Source organism: Lissotriton helveticus, chromosome 3_1, assembly GCF_964261635.1.
Source record: "Lissotriton helveticus chromosome 3_1, aLisHel1.1, whole genome shotgun sequence".
In the NCBI taxonomy this organism is placed as follows: domain Eukaryota; kingdom Metazoa; phylum Chordata; class Amphibia; order Caudata; family Salamandridae; genus Lissotriton; species Lissotriton helveticus.
Genome location: NC_136061.1, coordinates 1,086,953,879 through 1,086,973,605, shown reverse-complemented (window position 1 = coordinate 1,086,973,605; position 19,727 = coordinate 1,086,953,879). Strand labels below are relative to the sequence as shown.

Sequence of the window (19,727 nt, the reverse complement as noted above, 5' to 3'; positions counted from 1 at the left end):
TAATTATTATACAATATACATAATTATCAATCAATTAAAATATTAATAACAAATTAATACCTAATTATAATTTGGTATTCCTTAATTAACTTCACACTGTATACCCCTACAAACGTAGCAACCCACACCCAAAATACTTAAAAACGATGAAATAATAATTAATTGTTTCTTAAGTAACTTCCCACCCTATCCCCTACAAACGCAGCAACACATAAATATTAAAAAACGGGCCTTGCCCCAGAGGATGGGGTCCCCAGGGTGGATTATGGCCTTGGGAGGGGTGCCATGCGGCCCACTTCCAATTTTAAAAAAATATATATAAAATAGGTGTCACGTCCTGGTGGATGGGGTCCCCAGGGTCAATAAAATAGGAAAAGAAGGTGGCCACACAGCCCCCTTCTTAAAAAATAAAATTAAAAAGAAAGACCAGCATCACGTCCGAGGCCCCGCCCCCTCCCTGCAGCGCTCTACAAATGCGGATTGGGAACTAATTCCCCTGGAATACTGGGGGCCCCTGGGGCCAATTAGCCCTCCAGGAACCTCCAGTATGCGCCAGGGAGCTGCGTTGCAGAGAGGTGTTCAGAGGCCACGCCCCTTTTTACACCGCTCTGCAATGCAGCTCTGAGGCGCTTAATGCAGGTACCTTGTGGGCTAGTTGCAACCCAGGGACCCTCAGGATGCAAGGGGACTTAATCTCCCAACTTAAAACGCGCCACGGGGTGTATTGAAGGGGAATTAATTCCCCAACTTACAACTCGCCAGGGGCCCGTTTGCACAGTGGTAAAGGGAGGGGGCGTGGACTGAGGTGATAAGTGTTCAAACACGCCCTGTGGTGCGTTTTAAGTTAGGGAATTAATTCCTCTTAGATCCCCTGGGGGCCAACTAGCCCACCAGGTAACTCCAATAAGCGCCACAGAGCTGCGTTGCAGAGTGTTGTAAAAAGGGGCGTGGCCTATGAATACCTCTTTGCAATGCAGCTCCCTGGCGCATACTGGAGGTACATGGTGGGCTAGTTGGACCCCAGGGGACCTCAGGATATATATATTACCTTCTGGCAGTCGCCAGTAGGTAGTTATAGTTAGGACCTAGTTTCCATTCTATTTGGAATAACTATGGCACCGGTTGACGAATCTTCGCGAAATTCTCCAAGAAGATGGCCCGCTCCACTCCGCTCCTATCCTGAAAGTTTCGTCAAGTGGGGGTCCGTGAAAAAAGGGTGGTCCCAAAACGGGTTTTTACCATGCATTCTCCAAAGGGACATTTAGCGGCGGCTACAGTCCGAACTGCTGAACGGAATTACACCAAATTTGGCAAAAAAGTTGAGTTTGGTTCACAGTTCACGCTTTTTGTTAAATGGTGTAAATCCGTGCAGTAGTTCCAGAGAAAATTAAATTCATAGATATATCTATGGGTGCCTAGGGTATGCGTATCCTCTGAGGATAATGCGTGTTCCCTTATGAGCATGAGCTGCATGCTAATTGGCTGTCAACAGTCTGTCAACACTCCAAACCAGGAAGTGTTGGCAGCCATCTTGTGTCTTGGTAGAACCGAGGTACAAGAAAACTGAAAAACAAGTGCGCAAAAAGACGCAAAGGGGGCAGGGTAGAAACACCCTGACCCCATAGGCCTTCTGGGGGTCTCACAAGGACCCCCAAGGCCCCAATTTATTATTATTTTTTTTAAATCACGGTATGCGCGTAGGATACGCGTATCCCATGAAAAAAACAACAACCGAAGCCTGCTTTATTTGTAATTAGCCTCCGGGGGGGGCAAATCCCGGGAGCTTTGTAAAAATAAAGTGTGGGGGGCCAATCCCCCCACACTGCCCCAGGGACCGCCACACCTGGGGCAAAGTATGTATAATAGCGGGGGGGCACACGGCCCCCTGCTGCTCCGGGGACCACCACCCCCTGGGGCTTAAAAGTATAATGATGGGGCCTCTAAAGCCCCCAGAGCCCCCCGGGGACCACCAGCCCCCAGGGCTCTAATAAATTGAAATTGCGGGATACACGGTGCCCCCCCCGCAGCCCTGGGGACCGCCACCCCCGGGGCTTCTTTTTTTAATAATAATAGGGGGCCCAGAGGGGCCCCCCAGGGACCGCCAGGGAGCTGCGTTGCAGACAGGTGTTCAGAGGCCCCTCCCCTTTTTACTGGTGCTTACTTGAGGTACCTTGTGGGCTACTTGGACCCTAGGCACCCTTAGGATTAAAGGGGACTTAATCTCTCAACTTAGAACGGTGACAGGGTGCGTTTACACAGTGGTGAAGGGAGAGGAGGGGCCTGACGTGATGTGTGCAAACACGCCCTGTGCCGCGCTTTAAGTTGGGGAAAAGATTCCACTTCAAACCTGAGGGACCATGGGGGGCAAGTAGCCCACCAGGTGCTTCCAGGAAGCGCCACTGCGCTGCGTTGCAGAGAGGTGGTGCAGGCGTGCCCCTTTTTACATCTTTCTGCTACGCAGCTCTGTGGCACTTTCTGGATGTACTACGAATTCCGATTTACTCACCTGCTATCAAGAGAGACCTTAGTGCAGCATCTTTGAGCCCGTTACTCATCCTGAAAAGTAATTCTAACCATACTTACCAGTAACTTGAATTTCATTCCATTGGCTAACATTGACTGGTTTCACTTGGAAATTCTTCTCTGTTTGGAGTTTTGGAACTTTAAATAATTCCTCTAAAATCAGCCAAACTACAAATTTCGATGTACTCACCTGTTACCAGGAGAGACCTCAGAGCTGCATCTTTCAGCCCACTACTGATCCTGAAATGTAATTCTAACCGTACTTACAGTAACTTGAATTTCATTCCATAGGATAACATTGCCTGCTATATTACCTACTGGCGATAGCCAGTAGGTATATATAGTTAGGATTTTTTCTCTATGGGATTTCTGAAAATTCTATGTCTAATAAATTTGATGTTTGTGGACGGAATTGGCTGAAATTGTCAGGAAAATGGCACATTTTGTTTCTGAGCAGCCCCTGAAAATTTGGGGGGGTTTCGTCAAGCGGGGGCCGAGAAAAAAGGGGGGTCCCAAAACGTGTTTTTAACATTGAGTTTTCCATAGGGCGGTTGGACTCACTTTTAGCTCGAACGGCTGAATGGATTTCCACAAAACTTGGCAAAATTGTAGGGACTGGTAGCCCGATGTGCCTTTGCTATGTCTCAAGATATATGCTCCAGTGGTTTTTACGAAAATTAACTTTGAAAAATATATATTGGGCTACATTGGGCTATATATATGTTGGAGCCCAATGTAGCCCAATGTAGCCCAAAGATGGCCACCAGAGACAAAAGAGCCCAAATGTAGCCCAAATATCAGCCAGATGTAGCCCAACTATAGCCCAGTGACAGAATGTCCCAGAGTGTTCTAAAGAACAACTAGAGCGCTAACAGTCTTACTTATGACAAAAGTATGGCACACCTGAAGTCATCTTGATTGGAATAAAGTGTTAACACTTAAAACATTTAATTTGCAAAGGAACAAAATGAGGGGTTTCATTTTGCCATAGAAATGTTATATATATTACCTACTGGCGATAGCCAGTAGGTATATATAGTTAGGATTTTTTCTCTATGGGATTTCTGAAAATTCTATGTCTAATAACTTTGGCGTTTATCGACGGAATTGGCTGAAATTTTCAGGAAAATGGCACATTTTGTTTCTGAGCAGCCCCTGAAAATTTGGGGGGGTTTCGTCAAGCGGGGGCCGAGAAAAAAGGGGGGTCCCAAAACATGTTTTTAACATTGAGTTTTCCATAGGGCGGTTGGACTCACTTTTAGCTCGAACGGCTGAATGGATTTCCACAAAACTTGGCAAAATTGTAGGGACTGGTAGCCCGATGTGCCTTTGCTATGTCTCAAGATATATGCTCCAGTGGTTTTTACGAAAATGAACTTTGAAAAATATATATTGGGCTACATTGGGCTATATATATGTTGGAGCCCAATGTAGCCCAAAGTAGCCCAATGTAGCCCAATGTAGCCCAAAGATGGCCACCAGAGACAAAAGAGCCCAAATGTAGCCCAAATATCAGCCAGATGTAGCCCAACTATAGCCCAGTGACAGAATGTCCCAGAGTGTTCTAAAGAACAACTAGAGCGCTAACAGTCTTACTTATGACAAAAGTATGGCACACCTGAAGTCATCTTGATTGGAATAAAGTGTTAACACTTAAAACATTTAATTTGCAAAGGAGCAAAATGAGGGGTTTCATTTTGCCATAGAAATGTTATATATATTACCTACTGGCGATAGCCAGTAGGTATATATAGTTAGGATTTTTTCTCTATGGGATTTCTGAAAATTCTATGTCTAATAACTTTGGCGTTTGTTGATGGAATTGGCTGAAATTTTCAGGAAAATGGCACATTTTGTTTCTGAGCAGCCCCAGAAAATTTGGGGGGGTTTCGTCAAGCGGGGGCCGAGAAAAAAGGGGGGTCCCAAAACATGTTTTTAACATTGAGTTTTCCATAGGGCGGTTGGACTCACTTTTAGCTCAAACGGCTGAATGGATTTCCACAAAACTTGGCAAAATTGTAGGGACTGGTAGCCCGATGTGCCTTTGCTATGTCTCAAGATATATGCTCCAGTGGTTTTTACGAAAATTAACTTTGAAAAATATATATTGGGCTACATTGGGCTATATATATGTTGGAGCCCAATGTAGCCCAAAGTAGCCCAATGTAGCCCAAAGATGGCCACCAGAGACAAAAGAGCCCAAATGTAGCCCAAATATCAGCCAGATGTAGCCCAACTATAGCCCAGTGACAGAATGTCCCAGAGTGTTCTAAAGAACAACTAGAGCGCTAACAGTCTTACTTATGACAAAAGTATGGCACACCTGAAGTCATCTTGATTGGAATAAAGTGTTAACACTTAAACATTTAATTTGCAAAGGAACAAAATGAGGGGTTTCATTTTGCCATAGAAATGTTATATATATTACCTACTGGCGATAGCCAGTAGGTATATATAGTTAGGATTTTTTCTCTATGGGATTTCTGAAAATTCTGTGTCTAATAACTTTGGCGTTAGTCGATGGAATTTTCAGGAAAATGGCACATTTTGTTTCTGAGCAGCCCCTGAAAATTTGGGGGGGTTTCGTCAAGCGGGGGCCGAGAAAACAGGGGGGTCCCAAAACGTGTTTTTAACATTGAGTTTTCCATAGGGCGGTTGGACTCACTTTTAGCTCGAACGGCTGAATGGATTTCCACAAAACTTGGCAAAATTGTAGGGACTGGTAGCCCGATGTGCCTTTGCTATGTCTCAAGATATATGCTCCAGTGGTTTTTACGAAAATTAACTTTGAAAAATATATATTGGGCTACATTGGGCTATATATATGTTGGAGCCCAATGTAGCCCAATGTAGCCCAAAGATGGCCACCAGAGACAAAAGAGCCCAAATGTAGCCCAAATATCAGCCAGAAGAACAACTAGAGCGCTAACAGTCTTACTTATGACAAAAGTATGGCACACCTGAAGTCATCTTGATTGGAATAAAGTGTTAACACTTAAAACATTTAATTTGCAAAGGAACAAAATGAGGGGTTTCATTTTGCCATAGAGATGTTATATATATATATATATATATATATATATTCACTGAAAAAACCATAGGTTAGAGACCATATATAGTTAGGAATTAGCATTTAAAAAACCTCGAAAATTCACTGAAAAAAACATAGGTCATAGACCATATATAGTTAGGAATTAGCATTTAAAAAACCTTATTTTACTCACACAAAACCATTGAAATTCCATATATAGTTAGTTGCACTAACTATATATCGCGCACCCGCAATCCACTGCTGATGATGTCACATATTACATCATTCATGACATGGTCAGTGACATCACTGATGACATCACTGATGACATCTCAAATGACATCACTGATGACATCACTGATGACATCTCAAATGACATCACTGATAACATCTCAAATGACATCACTGATGACATCACTGATGACATCTCAAATGACATCACTGATGACATCACTGATGACATCACTGATGACATCATCCAGTGACTGTGTGTTTCTGTAAAGTTTAAATATGTTTGATATATTGAAGAATGAGTGGATGTATAAGTGTCTGGATGAAGGATTTAGTAGGTGCGTGACTGACTGTATGAGTGAGTGAATAAATGTGTCGTACTAAATGCATGGGTTAGTGACTAAACTGTCTGAATGTGTGCATCAGTATGTCTGTTGTGATGTAAACTGCTGCATGTGTTGATCATTAGCTATACGAGAGGTTATATGTGTTATTGATTGGTTGCCCAAGTATTTGTATGGGAGATTGAGTTTGTGTGGGGGTGGCTGGGAGGTGTGTGACTCTGTGCATAGATGTGTGAGCAGTTGATTCACTAGGTGTATGAGTTCAAGAGAGCATGTGGAAACAGCTACATGGGCGGTTGACTGTGTGCATGAGTGTATTGATGAGTGAATGGATATCTCAATGCTACATGTCATAGTAAGTACATATGTAAAACACAGTACATGTGAGAGTTGGCATATATAAATAACTGTGCATGAGAGCCACTGAATGTGTGAGTGGCTGTATGGATCATTGTGAACTTGTATCAGGGATTGTATAAGAGAGTAAATATGTGTTAGTATATGTTTGAATAAGTAAGGTGTGTATAACTGTATAGTTGAGGAAATGGAGGTGAGATTGTTTCTTTGCATGACTGACTAGGTGTGTGAGTAACTCCATGGATGAGTGACAGTGTGTGAGTGTCTGTATACACTGAGTGTATCTAAGGTTATATTAGAGTCTGAAGAGGTTTATCGTATTAGCACAAGAATGATGTCAAATGAGATGTCATCAGTGATGTCATTTGAGATGTCATCAGTGATGTCATCAGTGATGTCACTGACCATGTCATGAATGATGTAATATGTGACATCATCAGCAGTGGATTGCGGGTGCGCGATATATAGTTAGTGCAACTAACTATATATGGAATTTCAATGGTTTTGTGTGAGTAAAATAAGGTTTTTTAAATGCTAATTCCTAACTATATATGGTCTATGACCTATGTTTTTTCAGTGAATAATATATATATATAAATTAAAAAATATATAAAATAAAAAAACAAATATTACAATGTAAATTATTTTTAAAACATTGTTTTCAATTTATATTAAAAATATATAATGTCATTTTAAAAATAAAATATCTAAAAATAAATAGTCAAAAACAATGTAGTAAATCAGTATAAAAAAAACCCAATTAATACATTTAAAAATTGACATTTACAAAACCTTTGAAATTCACTGAAAAAACCATAGGTTTCAGTCGCATTATAGTTAGGAATTAGCATTTAAAAAACCTTGCAAATTCACTAAGAAAACCATAGGTTTCAGCCACGTTATAGTTAGGAATTCGCATTTAAAAAAACTTAGAAATTCACTGAATAAACCATAGGTTTCACACGTGTTATAGTTAGCTGGACATTTCACTCATACAAAACCAATGAAATTCCCGTTATAGTTAGTTCAGCTAACTATAACTTGCGCGCCCGCAATGCACTGCTGATGACGTCACATATTAAATCACTCCTGACATGGTCAGTAACATCACTCATGACATCACTGATGACATCTCAAATACATCACTGATAACATCATCCTTGTGAAAGAGTGGCAGACCTCCTCTCACCGTAATATACCCTTTAAAACACACATTCAAAAATAGAAACTAACATTAAAAAAAAAAAATGGACATACCAATACCAGTTACAACAACCCGTTCAGTAATTCCAACATCTACATACACATCCACTCATTCACCAACAGTTCTATATAGTCACTCATACATATACTCACTCATCATATGTAATCATACACCTATACATCCTGTTACACACCAACACTCATCCATAGAGTTACTCACAAACATACTCACACATGCAAATAAACTATCAAACATCCATTTACTTGCATATACAGCTATACACACACCACTACACTTACTTCTACAGAAACGTACACATACTTACTCTCTTAAACAATCACTTATAGAAACACATACTTATTTATACAAGACCTCTTCCAATCTCTCACTCTCACATATACTCACTTATATACATCAATACTCACATATACTAGTTCAAAACATATGTAGTTACTCATAAAGATACTATTGAGACCGTCATTCACTCACAAACAGACCCATACACACACTCATCCACCCATACAGTCCTGCACACATGCTGTCTTCAAAACACATACAAACAGTGAGTCAGTCATTCATGCATCTATGCGCTAAGTAATAACCCCCACCAAACCATACAGACACTCATACTGATACTCAAAAAAACAACTAATAACCCATATAGACACTCATGTAATTACTCACCAATCCATGCAGCCACTTATACACAAAGTGAGACACTGATACAGATATTTACATATTTAAACATTACACGCTAATACATGTATTCACTAAGATACACTTAATAAGTCAGTTATACAATACTTTTTACAAAATAAAATCAATTTCTACACTTATTTACTCATTTATTCTTCCGTCGACCTTTAGATATACATATATAAAAAATATTTATTTTTCAGAAAGACACACATTCACTGGATGATGTCATCAGTGATGTCATCAGTAATGTAATTTGAGATGTCATGAGTGATGTCACTGACCATGTCATGAGTGATGTAATATGTGACGTCATCAGCAGTGCATTGCGGGCACGCGAGTTATAGTTAGCTGAACTAACTATAACAGGGGAATTTCAATGGTTTTGTATGAGTGAAATGTCCAGCTAACTATAACAGGTGGGAAACCTATGTTTTTTTCAGTGAATTTCTAAGGGTTTTTAAATGCTAATTCCTAATTATAACGTGGCTGAAACCTATGGTTTTTTCAGTGAATTTGCAAGGTTTTTTAAATGTTAATTCCTAACTATAACGTGACTGAAACCTATGGTTTTTTCAGTGAAAATATATATATGTATGTTTGTGATGAAGTAACCCATCAGGCAAAGTCTAAATCAGGCCCTAGGTCAGAAAGCAAATGTTTTCACTGGGACAATCTGCTTGATGTATCCAATCTGTGCTCAATATCTGCCAACCTGAAATTGGGCCTAGGTCCTGGTGAACCACGAATAGTGATTTCTAGTTAACACTTTACTTTTTTGCCATAAAACTTTAAAAATCCATATCCCCATTCCCCCTTATTGTATTTTTGTTGTTTTGATGTAGTTTTTCCTATTAAATAATTCATAGTTTTCGAAATTGGTAGTAGGATTTTTATTAAGTTGTGTTTTGTCTTCTACTGTTTTAGGCAGTTAGGCATGTCCTACTTGATGCCATAGCTACCAGGGGTTACGCCCAAGTGTGATTTATTGAATCTGTTTGTTACAGAATTTTGGGGACTCATAAATAGGGTACGACTCACATCCTCCCCATAATCTTACACCTTAATACCCCGATAGTTTAGAGAATTCAAAACAAATATTATGGTGCAAGTGTTTGATAAACAACTTCACAGGGATGTGCACTAGTGAAACAGTAAAAGAGAAAGTGTTTGCCTTGCTCCATAAAGTTTGTGCTGACTTTTCACGTTGTGGTGGACTTGGTGCCATGCATCAGAAACTTGTAGTAAAGAGCATCTGTCCTCCAGTTTCAGCTTCAATCTATCAATATCGTTGCACCATATCATAGCCTGACAATGTATTTGGCCTTACCCCTCATTAACAGACATAGAACACATCTTGAAGTTATTAGGGACACTGTGCTTAACTTTGGGCCAGATATTGGGGAAGTTGAACAGTCAGCATTATTTAACTTGAAATAGCAATAACAATTCCTTTCCTTTGTTGACCACACCAAGCAGAATGTGATTGTAGGAGCACTGATCATCATAAAACCATAAATTGAAAACACTCTGAGGGAGCTACCCAAATGTCAGATTGACTGGCTCAAGTGGCGCTAAATTCTGCTTCTTGTATGAGCCTAAAAAGGTCCAGCAGAATTACTCTCACCCTAAATACACAACACTGGTTGCAGGTAGGCAAACACATTGTTTCCAAAATCCAATATGTGGTCTACAAATATCTTTCAGGAACAACTCAAGTTTGCCTTCAAGAAATAAAATGTACAATTCAATGTTGTGCAGAAATGTAGCAATTGTGGCCAGCAGATTGTTCCACAGAGAGTTCTAAGGTGAAAAATGACCAGGAGATCTTGGTTTTGAGACCATACCTTTGGAATACCTTGACTTTGAGTCTAGGAGGAGAGCCTATGATATACCAGGAAATGCTAAAAGTCTTCCTGTTTCAAAAATAAGTTGGTCATGTTTTAGTAGAACTGTTAGTGAGTCGTCAATTCAGCATCTGATTGTCAATATTGTTTAACATATTTTCCTCATTCATAGTTGCTAACAGACAGTATATACATCAGTAAGTATGTCTTGTTGCCATATTAATATATAGTTGAATAATTAAGTATTTGAACACCACTTTTTGTGTGACAACAATGGGAGGAACTAACATACAAAGAATGAGCAAATGTGAGAAGTGAAGTTTTCGATGCAAGCCTGTCTCAATAGGAAGCAATATTATTGGTATTTGATTAAAAGAATGGTCTCACTGTGTAGGAGTCTAGATTTTCACGGAGAGTCTGATCTTGGTTATGAATCCTGTTTTGAAGTATCTGATGGGTTTGGACTCACTGAATATGAATACTATGCTATATCTTCAAGTTTTCCAAGATGTGCATTTTACTACCTTGGTTGTCTTCTTAGTTTCCTCTATTAGTAAGCGTCATTAATGAAGATCTGTCATTGGCTAAGGAGTTAAGTTGTATATTGTGGTCTTTTATTAACTGAAATCCCCAGCTCCTCAGAGAGGGTTCTGAGAGGTTGGGATGAGGTGCTACTTTGTTCAATTCAATAGACAGTAGTTAGGGTGACACCTGGACACTTCCTAACCAACGGGCAGAATGTTCCCAAGGGTTTAGCTGTCCACTTGTTGCAGCACATCCTGTTGACTTGCTGAAAGCTATCCCAACATGTACTATTTCCAATAAAATCCAACATGGCAAAGTCTCTCTGCCCCTGGAGGGATCTTGTGCACACCAAGCAGACTGTTTAAAGTAACGAGTAGTCCCCTCCCACTAAAACTGCTCTAAACTGGTTCCAGGACCCGATCACTCCTCCACTGAAACTAAAGCCAGGAGATTAAAGTGTGTTTTGAGATCAAAAGACTTCCTGTCCTCCAGTCTCCCCTTATCACTGAGCTATAAAGGTACAGGTCCCTTTTAAGATAGTGAAGCTTCTGCATATTTCTAAACTGCTTGGCTAGGTTTAAGTTGGGTCACGATCTTTGCCTGGGCCCTCCTGCCAAGCTGAAGCCATTGCCTCTGCTCTGAGAGCAGCATTTCACACCTCATCATTGTAGCAATGTCAGCCCATTGCATGCAGGCCAGTGCTAATCTGCTTGCAGGGGCTTCAGGCAGGGAAATATAACTTTTTAAGAGGTACATTTCCTGTACATTTATACAAACCAAACATCACTATTGAATTGGATTTCTAATAAATATTAAAACCATTGGTTGAAACATCTCTGTAGCTTATTCAAAACCTAATATACAGAATTAGCATATTAACTGCACTTTAGTTTTCTCTTCACATAACCACTTATCACCCAAAGCTTTTCTAGGAATAATCACTCTAAGGTCATGCAAGCATTACATTCTTAAATGTTCTACATTTAAATCCCAGGGTCTACTTAGGGGTGACTTACTTAATATTTAAAAGTAGGGTTCCCTCCTGGTAAAAGGTATCATTTGACAGGTCTGCCTGTAGATTTAAATGCTGCAGGAGTCAGGCCCAGCTTGTAGGCCTGAAGCCATGGTTTCCTCTTAGCCTGGTGAATGGCACAATAGGTGCTACAGTCCACAGCTGATTTTTAACTTTCTATGCCATTGTTGTATTTCCTTTAATCCTACACTGTTGTTTTAGTGGAATATTAAATATGCCAATTGTAGAGGGCAGACCACATGCCCTAAGGACTAGACAGTGGTGCTCTGGTACACAGAGGTAAAAACAAACCACATCAGTCCAGAAAATGGGGGTGACCAAGCAAATAGAGGTACTTTATCAAATTTGGAATTAGTAGAAACATGCATATTGTTCTGAGAAGTTGATTTTTACCACAGAATTGGCACAATCCAGAGAGAATGTAGTATCTTTCTCTACTCAGTTAGGAAAACGGAGAACATTTCAGCCCTTTACTTTGGCCATAGAACTAAAAACATTATGGACGTGATCCCAACCATAAACTCTTAGCACAAGAAATAGCCAATCTGATTATAAAGCATAAACCTTTCGGTGTATCAGAAATGCTTGATTTCCCGCCAGTAGTCTAAAGTCCTTGATGACTGTGTGACCTTAATCCTACAGGATCTGCCAGCTTCTTTCAAAAAGTAAAAGAGCAGAAAAGAGATTGCTTCCTTTTGACCTGGCTGCCAGGATGGACATTACTTGATGAGACCTGACATTCACCTGAACTTCCTCTAGGAGAGAAAAACGCATATACATCAAGACTTACAGTTTGTGATAAATAGAGGATATTCTCAAAGGCTAGGCAACTCTGCACTACATTCATTCTACTCCTAGTCCATCTAGGTTGACCACCTCCCTCAAGCCATTAACCCCTTCGATGCTAATGACAAAGCCAGCTCGTCATGCGCGTTACCTGCGCTACGCGGATGACGAGCTGGCTTTGTCATGAACCGCGCGATTTTTAAAAGTCAGCGCACAGCGGGAAAACCCGCTAGCGCGCATGCGGTTAAGGACACTGTTTCCAGTCCTGGAACTTTGTATGATAGCCTAATACATTCTGGGTTGTAATCTTGTTTTGCGATATGTTGTCCAGAAACATAGTATTCTCCAGCAAAGCACAAAGTGATTTCTGGAAATATCAGCAGGAATGCTTCTTTAAGTCTAGAGCCACTGTCTCTTAGCATTATAACTTGACCACAGTAGAAGCTGGACATTGGGAGAGAGCAAGTTGTAATGAAGATAAATGCTGCCTAAAGTCGTTGACATTTGGTCAAATATACTGTGAACATTTAAAAACCTAATAGTATCACAACTGTATAAAACAACACTGCTCAGCATGCTGAATGTTTGGAGATAAACAGCTGTTCGCATGCCTAAATCTATGGTATCATCCATGAAAAGATCAACACGGATTAGCACCGGCATTAATGTAAAATAGCTTATTCATTTTCCGCCTCAAGCTCTACTTGCTCATGCTGTGAAAATTTTAATGACTACAAGACTCCTGAACTGTCATCAGAGTTTGCCTACAACCTGACTGAGCGGAAGAGTTCTGCAATCTGAAAAGCCCACAACTCCTCAGATGGCTTGAGACAAGCTCCTGTATGGTCCCATGAATATATAATGTGGTTTATCCTCAAAAGATAGCCTTTCCTACTGAGAGACATTTCTTCATCTCACCTAGCCAAAGTCATGGAATAAATATTAGTCTAGCAGTGTAAAGCTAAATCAGAGTATCCAACCAGATTTCCACAGTAGTGGATACAAGTTCATCTCAAGAAAAGAACACTCTTGATTACCAATGCCAGGTGAGAAAAAGCAGCAGCCTAGTAGTGCCTCGTAGGTTAGCTCTCTCTTTGCAGGTTTGTGGAGCTTATATTGGTCCAGCAGTCAATGCTCATAATGTAAATATAAAAAAGGCTCAAAAGTACCAAACGAAGATCACAGGGAGGGCAAAACATTTTCTCAATCTGTCAAAATGGTAACTTTCTCAGATAAGTCGTATTGCACCTCTTACATGCTTCTATGGCTTTCTACAAAGTGGAAATCCTCTAGTCTCCTATGTACAACTCTGCTCTGATCTACATTTCTATCTGTTCCTGATGTGTGCTACACTATTTTTCACTATGGTGGCATGCCACCGAAAGCATATGAGAGTTTACTTCAGGTGTGGCAACACTCTCTAACAATTTACTCTTGCGGCAAAGATGACAGAGATGACTCTTGGTTGGAAGCCACTTGTGTCAAGCTCAATGAGTTTTATTCTACAACCTATACTGCTCTAGAAAATTCATTAAATTGCTTTCACCTACATAAAATTATAAAGGAATACAAATAAATATTTTAGGCAACTCTGGCAAGGCCCTTTAGGTACTATAATCCAAAACTTCCTAACCCAACTACAGATTAGGCATAACATTGAGAGACAATTTACAGAGCACTCCTCATGACATATTCACAACTCACTGTCACAGGCTTCCTGGCCTACCAGGAGTCTGGTCAGCTATCAGGAGTTAGATGTGAGAAAAGGTGTAATCTATCTAAAAATGAGAATAGAGAGTCAGCCGTCCAATCATCAGAGTTTTTGCTTTGTTTTGGCTTAGGTCAAAAGAAGAGAGGCATATTATACAAGGGTCAAAAAGGATGCATGGCACTGGTTTGTGCCAAAGCACAACTACAAAGAGTGTTTGTGTGCAAACAACTAAAAAACGTATTGCCTTTGGGACATAACCTAACTTACAGGGTTAATGTGTATGTTGCAGACAGGAAACAAAATAAATAAATAGTAACAGAATGCCTTCTGCGCCAGTTATGTAGAATACATTTTGCATGAAAAGTACCCTCATTATTTCACATGCCTCTATGAACATTTATTTATTTTTTTATGCAAGATTTATAATGCGCATGGCTGCCTCAGCGACGAGGCGTCCCAGCGCAACCAGAAACCCAAAGGGAGAGACAGAGAGACCCAGGAGCGACTAAGCCTCAGACAATAGGAAACAGCCAAGTTTTTAAGGACTTGCGAAACGTCAAAAGATGAGGGATATCACGAATATGCACTGGAAGGGAGTTCCACAGTTTGGCCGCCAGGAGGCCAAATGAGCGGCCCCCAGCCCTCGCTCTACAAACTCGGGGGACACAGACTAGCCCACGATTGACAGATCTCAGAGCACGCCTGGGCATGCAGTGCATCAATAGCCCAGCTAGCTCTGTAGGTGCTTGGTGCATCAGGATTTTATGAGAGATGCACAGCACCTTGAACTGAATACGTTCTTCAATGGGCAGCCAGTGTAGCCTCGGAAGCACATGTGCCACCGACTGAGATCTAGGTAAGGCCACTAACATACGGGCAGCCACGTTTTGAACCCTCTGCAGACGTTTGATGCAGGCTTTGTTGGCACCCAGATATAAGGAATTACCATAATCGAGTCTGGCCAGAATAGCGACCTGCAAGATTGTTTGGCGCACTTCGGGAGGAAAGAAGCCAAGCAAGGGCCTCAGTCCACTCAAGAGCCCAAAGCAGGTAGCGGCAACAACTCTTGCCTGTTTCTCGAAGGTCAACCTGGTATCCAGCCACACACCCAGGTTCTTTACAGCCTCCTTGGGTGATGGGGCAGGTTTGAGATGGTCAGGCCACCATTGTTCGGACCAGAGCTTCTGGTCCTTGCCAAACAATAGGATCTCGGACTTACGCATATACGCAGAATCAATTCAACCAGACCACCTGCCAGGACCTCTTGCACCTCATCCATCGCTTTCCAGATTGGCCACGCTATCACCAAGCATTTCTTCAGCCACACATTCAAGTCTGCCTGTAGTCTCTTCAGACAGTAGGGGTGCTATGACGCTCTCTATGAAAGGCTACATAACGTTCTATAAAATATGACCACATAACATACAGTGAAAAACACTTTAGCGTTAAATATTTAGATTTGCATCTGTACATAAATGGATATGCAAATGAGTTCTCCTAGTAAGTCTGTGATGGCAACAGATTCCAAGAGTACTATAGGAAATCTTTGTGAATTTCATGGTGGAGGAGAAATGTATTGATACTTTTCTCAAGAATTTCCACTTTCCCACTTTGAACCTGTGAATGTTGTGAGTTGAGGCCCTACGCCAGTACATGGATTAGCGAAACAATATTGGCTATAAATCAGATATGCATTTCTGCAGGCTAATCAATTTTTTTTACCTTGCATTATACATTCTTGCCACTATAAACAGCACTTTTACAGATGAGTCACTAAAATGTGGGAATCATACATTTCTACAGCTGTTTGTCGTAAGTATTTTAAATTTCCATTCATAAATGAAACATGCTCTTCTGCAATTACATCAGAGATTTTTGTCGCCAAAGAATGATACTTATTACATGTACATGAGACTTTCTAATGAACTGTTGTCCAAAATGAAACATTTAGAGCCATATCACAGAAGATAATTAGTTGCTATCAGAGTCTATTCTTAAATCACAGCGCACAGTACTGTCACTTCTGCTGAAGCTGCATATTTCATAGTGCCTGAAGACATTCTCCTTATTATTAACTGCTTTGGGCACAGGAATGACAACTCCTCAAATTCCCCAATTTTGCTTTACAGTAATATTTCTCCCAAATCACAGTTTCAAATAATAACTAGCTAAAACCGTGCTTTTCACTTTTCCTAAAAACCCATAATAGTTTCGAAGCAGTGATTTTTGCGAAAAATGTAAATCCTTAGCTCATGTTTAAATATTCAAGCCGTTTCGTACAATCATATCTGCTCTACCGTTAAGTGTAAAAAAACTGTTAAACTGTTTTAAGGTAACATGACACTTTATCAGCAGGATTTGGCCACTGCTTTTCAACGGCTGTTGTATCCAGTTCGTGATTCCGATTTACAAGGAAGGCCCAGTGTACAATGATCAACACTAAACCACATTAAAGACTGAAGCACTGATCACTTTTTCCCTGTTTTGAGGCAAGGCAGGAACTAGCTGGATTTTGGATATACTTCGATAAGTACCGTAGTTGTTTTTGGCAACATTAGGGGAAGGGTTGTTCAATTTCTGTCATGCACTTTGCCACTTAATGTGTTTTCAGATGTGTGGGTAATTTGTTGTTTTGCACGAAAGTGAGAAATGAACGAGGAAGCTACATTTAGTAAAGCATTTGTCCTTCACTGCAAGCATCGCACCTTGACAATAGAAATAAAAATAGTTTTTTTTCTGAATTTGTTTACTTTGCGACTGGATATTCAATCACTGTTGGCCAAATTACCATGGCCAGAATTTAATTAGGAGAAAATTGACCAGGAATATGTTTGTAGATTTATATAGCGCAGCTTATCATCCTTGAGGGCTTCCAGGTGCTGTCCATGGGTGCGGGAAGAATAAGTAATTTTCCCAGAATCACAGGATGTTGAGCAGACGCTGAGACTCGAACCCGGACCTCCAGCTCCCGAGTCAGCCGCTCTGGCCGCTGCGCAACATACTCTCCCTTTGTATTGCTTTATCCCCAATAAAACACACACAGGGCCAAATAGGGGTGTTTACAGACTCAACCAACGTCACCTCTAAAAACCCAAATCACACAAAAAGGACATTGAGGGTCTATCTAGAAAAAAACACAAAAGTAGTGTTTGACAAGTAGACGTCTCTTGAAAGGTAATTCTTTAAGAATTAAAACCCTCACCCATCCATAGGTGGCATGCTTCATCGTCGGGTTTCTCCGGTGACCACTGCCAAATGTTGTTCTGAAGTGGCTACAGCTCCTCCAGACAAAAAGGAGTCACTTTTTCTGCTCTAGAAGAGGTAACACCAATGTGAACTGAATGATGTTGGAGGGGGTAAACAGAGTGTAGTGCAAAAGCAAAGAAGAATGAAATGGTGATTAAAACAGCCTCTCAGTGGACCTAAACTAAGGGTATATTCACAAGAACGTGTGATAACTACTGAATGAGTAGCGTAACGCAACTTTCAACATTGCAGCCCATCTCGGGAAAACTACTCAGTGAGAATGTGGAATGTACAACACAGTGGTAGCATGCAATAGTTTGCCAACACCGCGGCCAATGCCCGCAATACAACCACCTCGAAAGAGATAAAAAGACAAACCCCATCGTGAAAAAACCTGCGATGGGCAAAAGTGCGATAAGAAAACAATGACAACCAGCGCGAGGGCAGCAATACACACGCGCAATGCGGGAAAAAGCACAAGAACAGCATACGGAAAATGCCACAGAACAAAATCCAACAACAGCGGAGTACCACAGGTGCACCCTGGCCAACTGCAAAGGACTACATGTACACAACAACTACCTAGCCACGTGGAAGAACAGAACCGACAGGCACACTGCATGAAGGAGACCAGTGGCAGAAAAATCAGAGCCGCACGAGCGACACACCCACGTGCTGCATAAGCACATAGGCAGGAGGGCACCTCGACATTGACGTTATCCCGGTATAAACAGAACGCCCACGACATTTGAACACAGGACACAATTGATTCCGCAAATGTGCACGACCTGGCAAATCACATCTGAAATCAAAGGGAAAAGTAACATTAAAATGTGCAAGTACAAGCTGAAACCTGCAAATATATTTTATTCACACATGCAGTGCATTTGGACATTTACTACTGTCGCTTGATTGCCAAGGACGGTCATATTGTGACGTGCTCATGAGAAGTACGTGTTAATGATGGTATTCCTACGGGCCATTCCTGCCGCTGCTGCAGTGGAATGTGGCCCACCTGCCCCATCACCAAAACATGCAACGATCAGCTTGCACACAATGTCCGGGCTGTAGAGGAGCTTCCCACCTGTGCCTTCCAGGCACTTGAAACATGACTTCAACACGCCAAATGTGCGTTCCACGGTGCCCCTGGTGAGTACGTGGGCCGCATTGTACTGCCTCTGGCTGGGTGTGTTCGGATCTCGGAGGGGGTCATCATCCAAGGGCAGAGTGCATATCATATCCTTGATCACCTGTGACAGTGCAAATACTTGGTTCGGCAGAATGTGATGGCAGGTTCACCAATCCAGTGACGCCTGTGCTGACTGTGTGTGGGGTGAGTGTAAGCCAGCCTACAGGGAGTAGCTGATGCTGACAACTACGCCAACAGCCATTAGGCACCCAGAAATGCAATGTCAGAACTACAAGGGGGTTTGACACGAGTTGCTCAGGGCTAGTGGCCCCAGATGCACAGCGGGAGACACAGGCCCACCTCCACTGGACACTGACCTGCGGGAGACTGGGGTAGGGTCATGAGGGCAGAGCAGTGCTTCAAATGTGTTATGGCTGCATTTCACATCTCCACACGTTCAACTGTTGTGTGGTTGTGGTGCCATGAAATGTCTGTATTGGGTGCAGGGGTAGGCCAGGATGACCATGTAGTGGTGTGGTTGTGTCTGGTAGGTGGTCGTGTAGTTTGAAATGTTGATTGTGGTTTAGTCACATGTGCATCCCCACAGCTGTGCATTGAGCTTTGGAGGCATTGGGATGTGTGGTGTGTTGACTTGGTACTTACCAACGAGCAGTCCCGTTCCATATTTGCCATCCTAGAAGCGCTGGTTGATGATGGACTGTCGGAAGATGAAGGAATCATGCACACTGCCTGGGTAGTTGGCGACAACATTGGTGAAGAGTCCCCGGTGGTCCACTATTGCCTGCACATTGATGGAATGCGTGTGCTTTCTGTTGCGGTATTGGTGTGCCGTATCCGCAGGGGGCACAAGTGGGGCATGTGTGCAGTATTTGCCCCCAACACGGCCGGGAATCCAGCTATGGCGTAGAAGCCTTGCTTAGTCTCCAGCTGTTCCTGCGCAGTGTTGGGGAAGTGAAGGTACTGGGGTATGAAGCTCAGGATGGCATTCTGGATAGGTGTCATGAACTTTGATAGGGCCGGCTGTGAGACCCCTCTGACTCTGG

At 41.7% G+C, this 19,727-nt stretch overlaps 1 protein-coding gene across 3 annotated transcripts in view; it reads right to left on the bottom strand.

Annotated features, from left to right (window-relative positions):
* The window catches only part of KCNH7 (potassium voltage-gated channel subfamily H member 7), a 1,437,897-nt gene that overhangs the window by 216,981 nt on the left and 1,201,189 nt on the right, over positions 1 to 19,727 (bottom strand). The gene's annotated exons all lie outside the window — the stretch shown is intronic.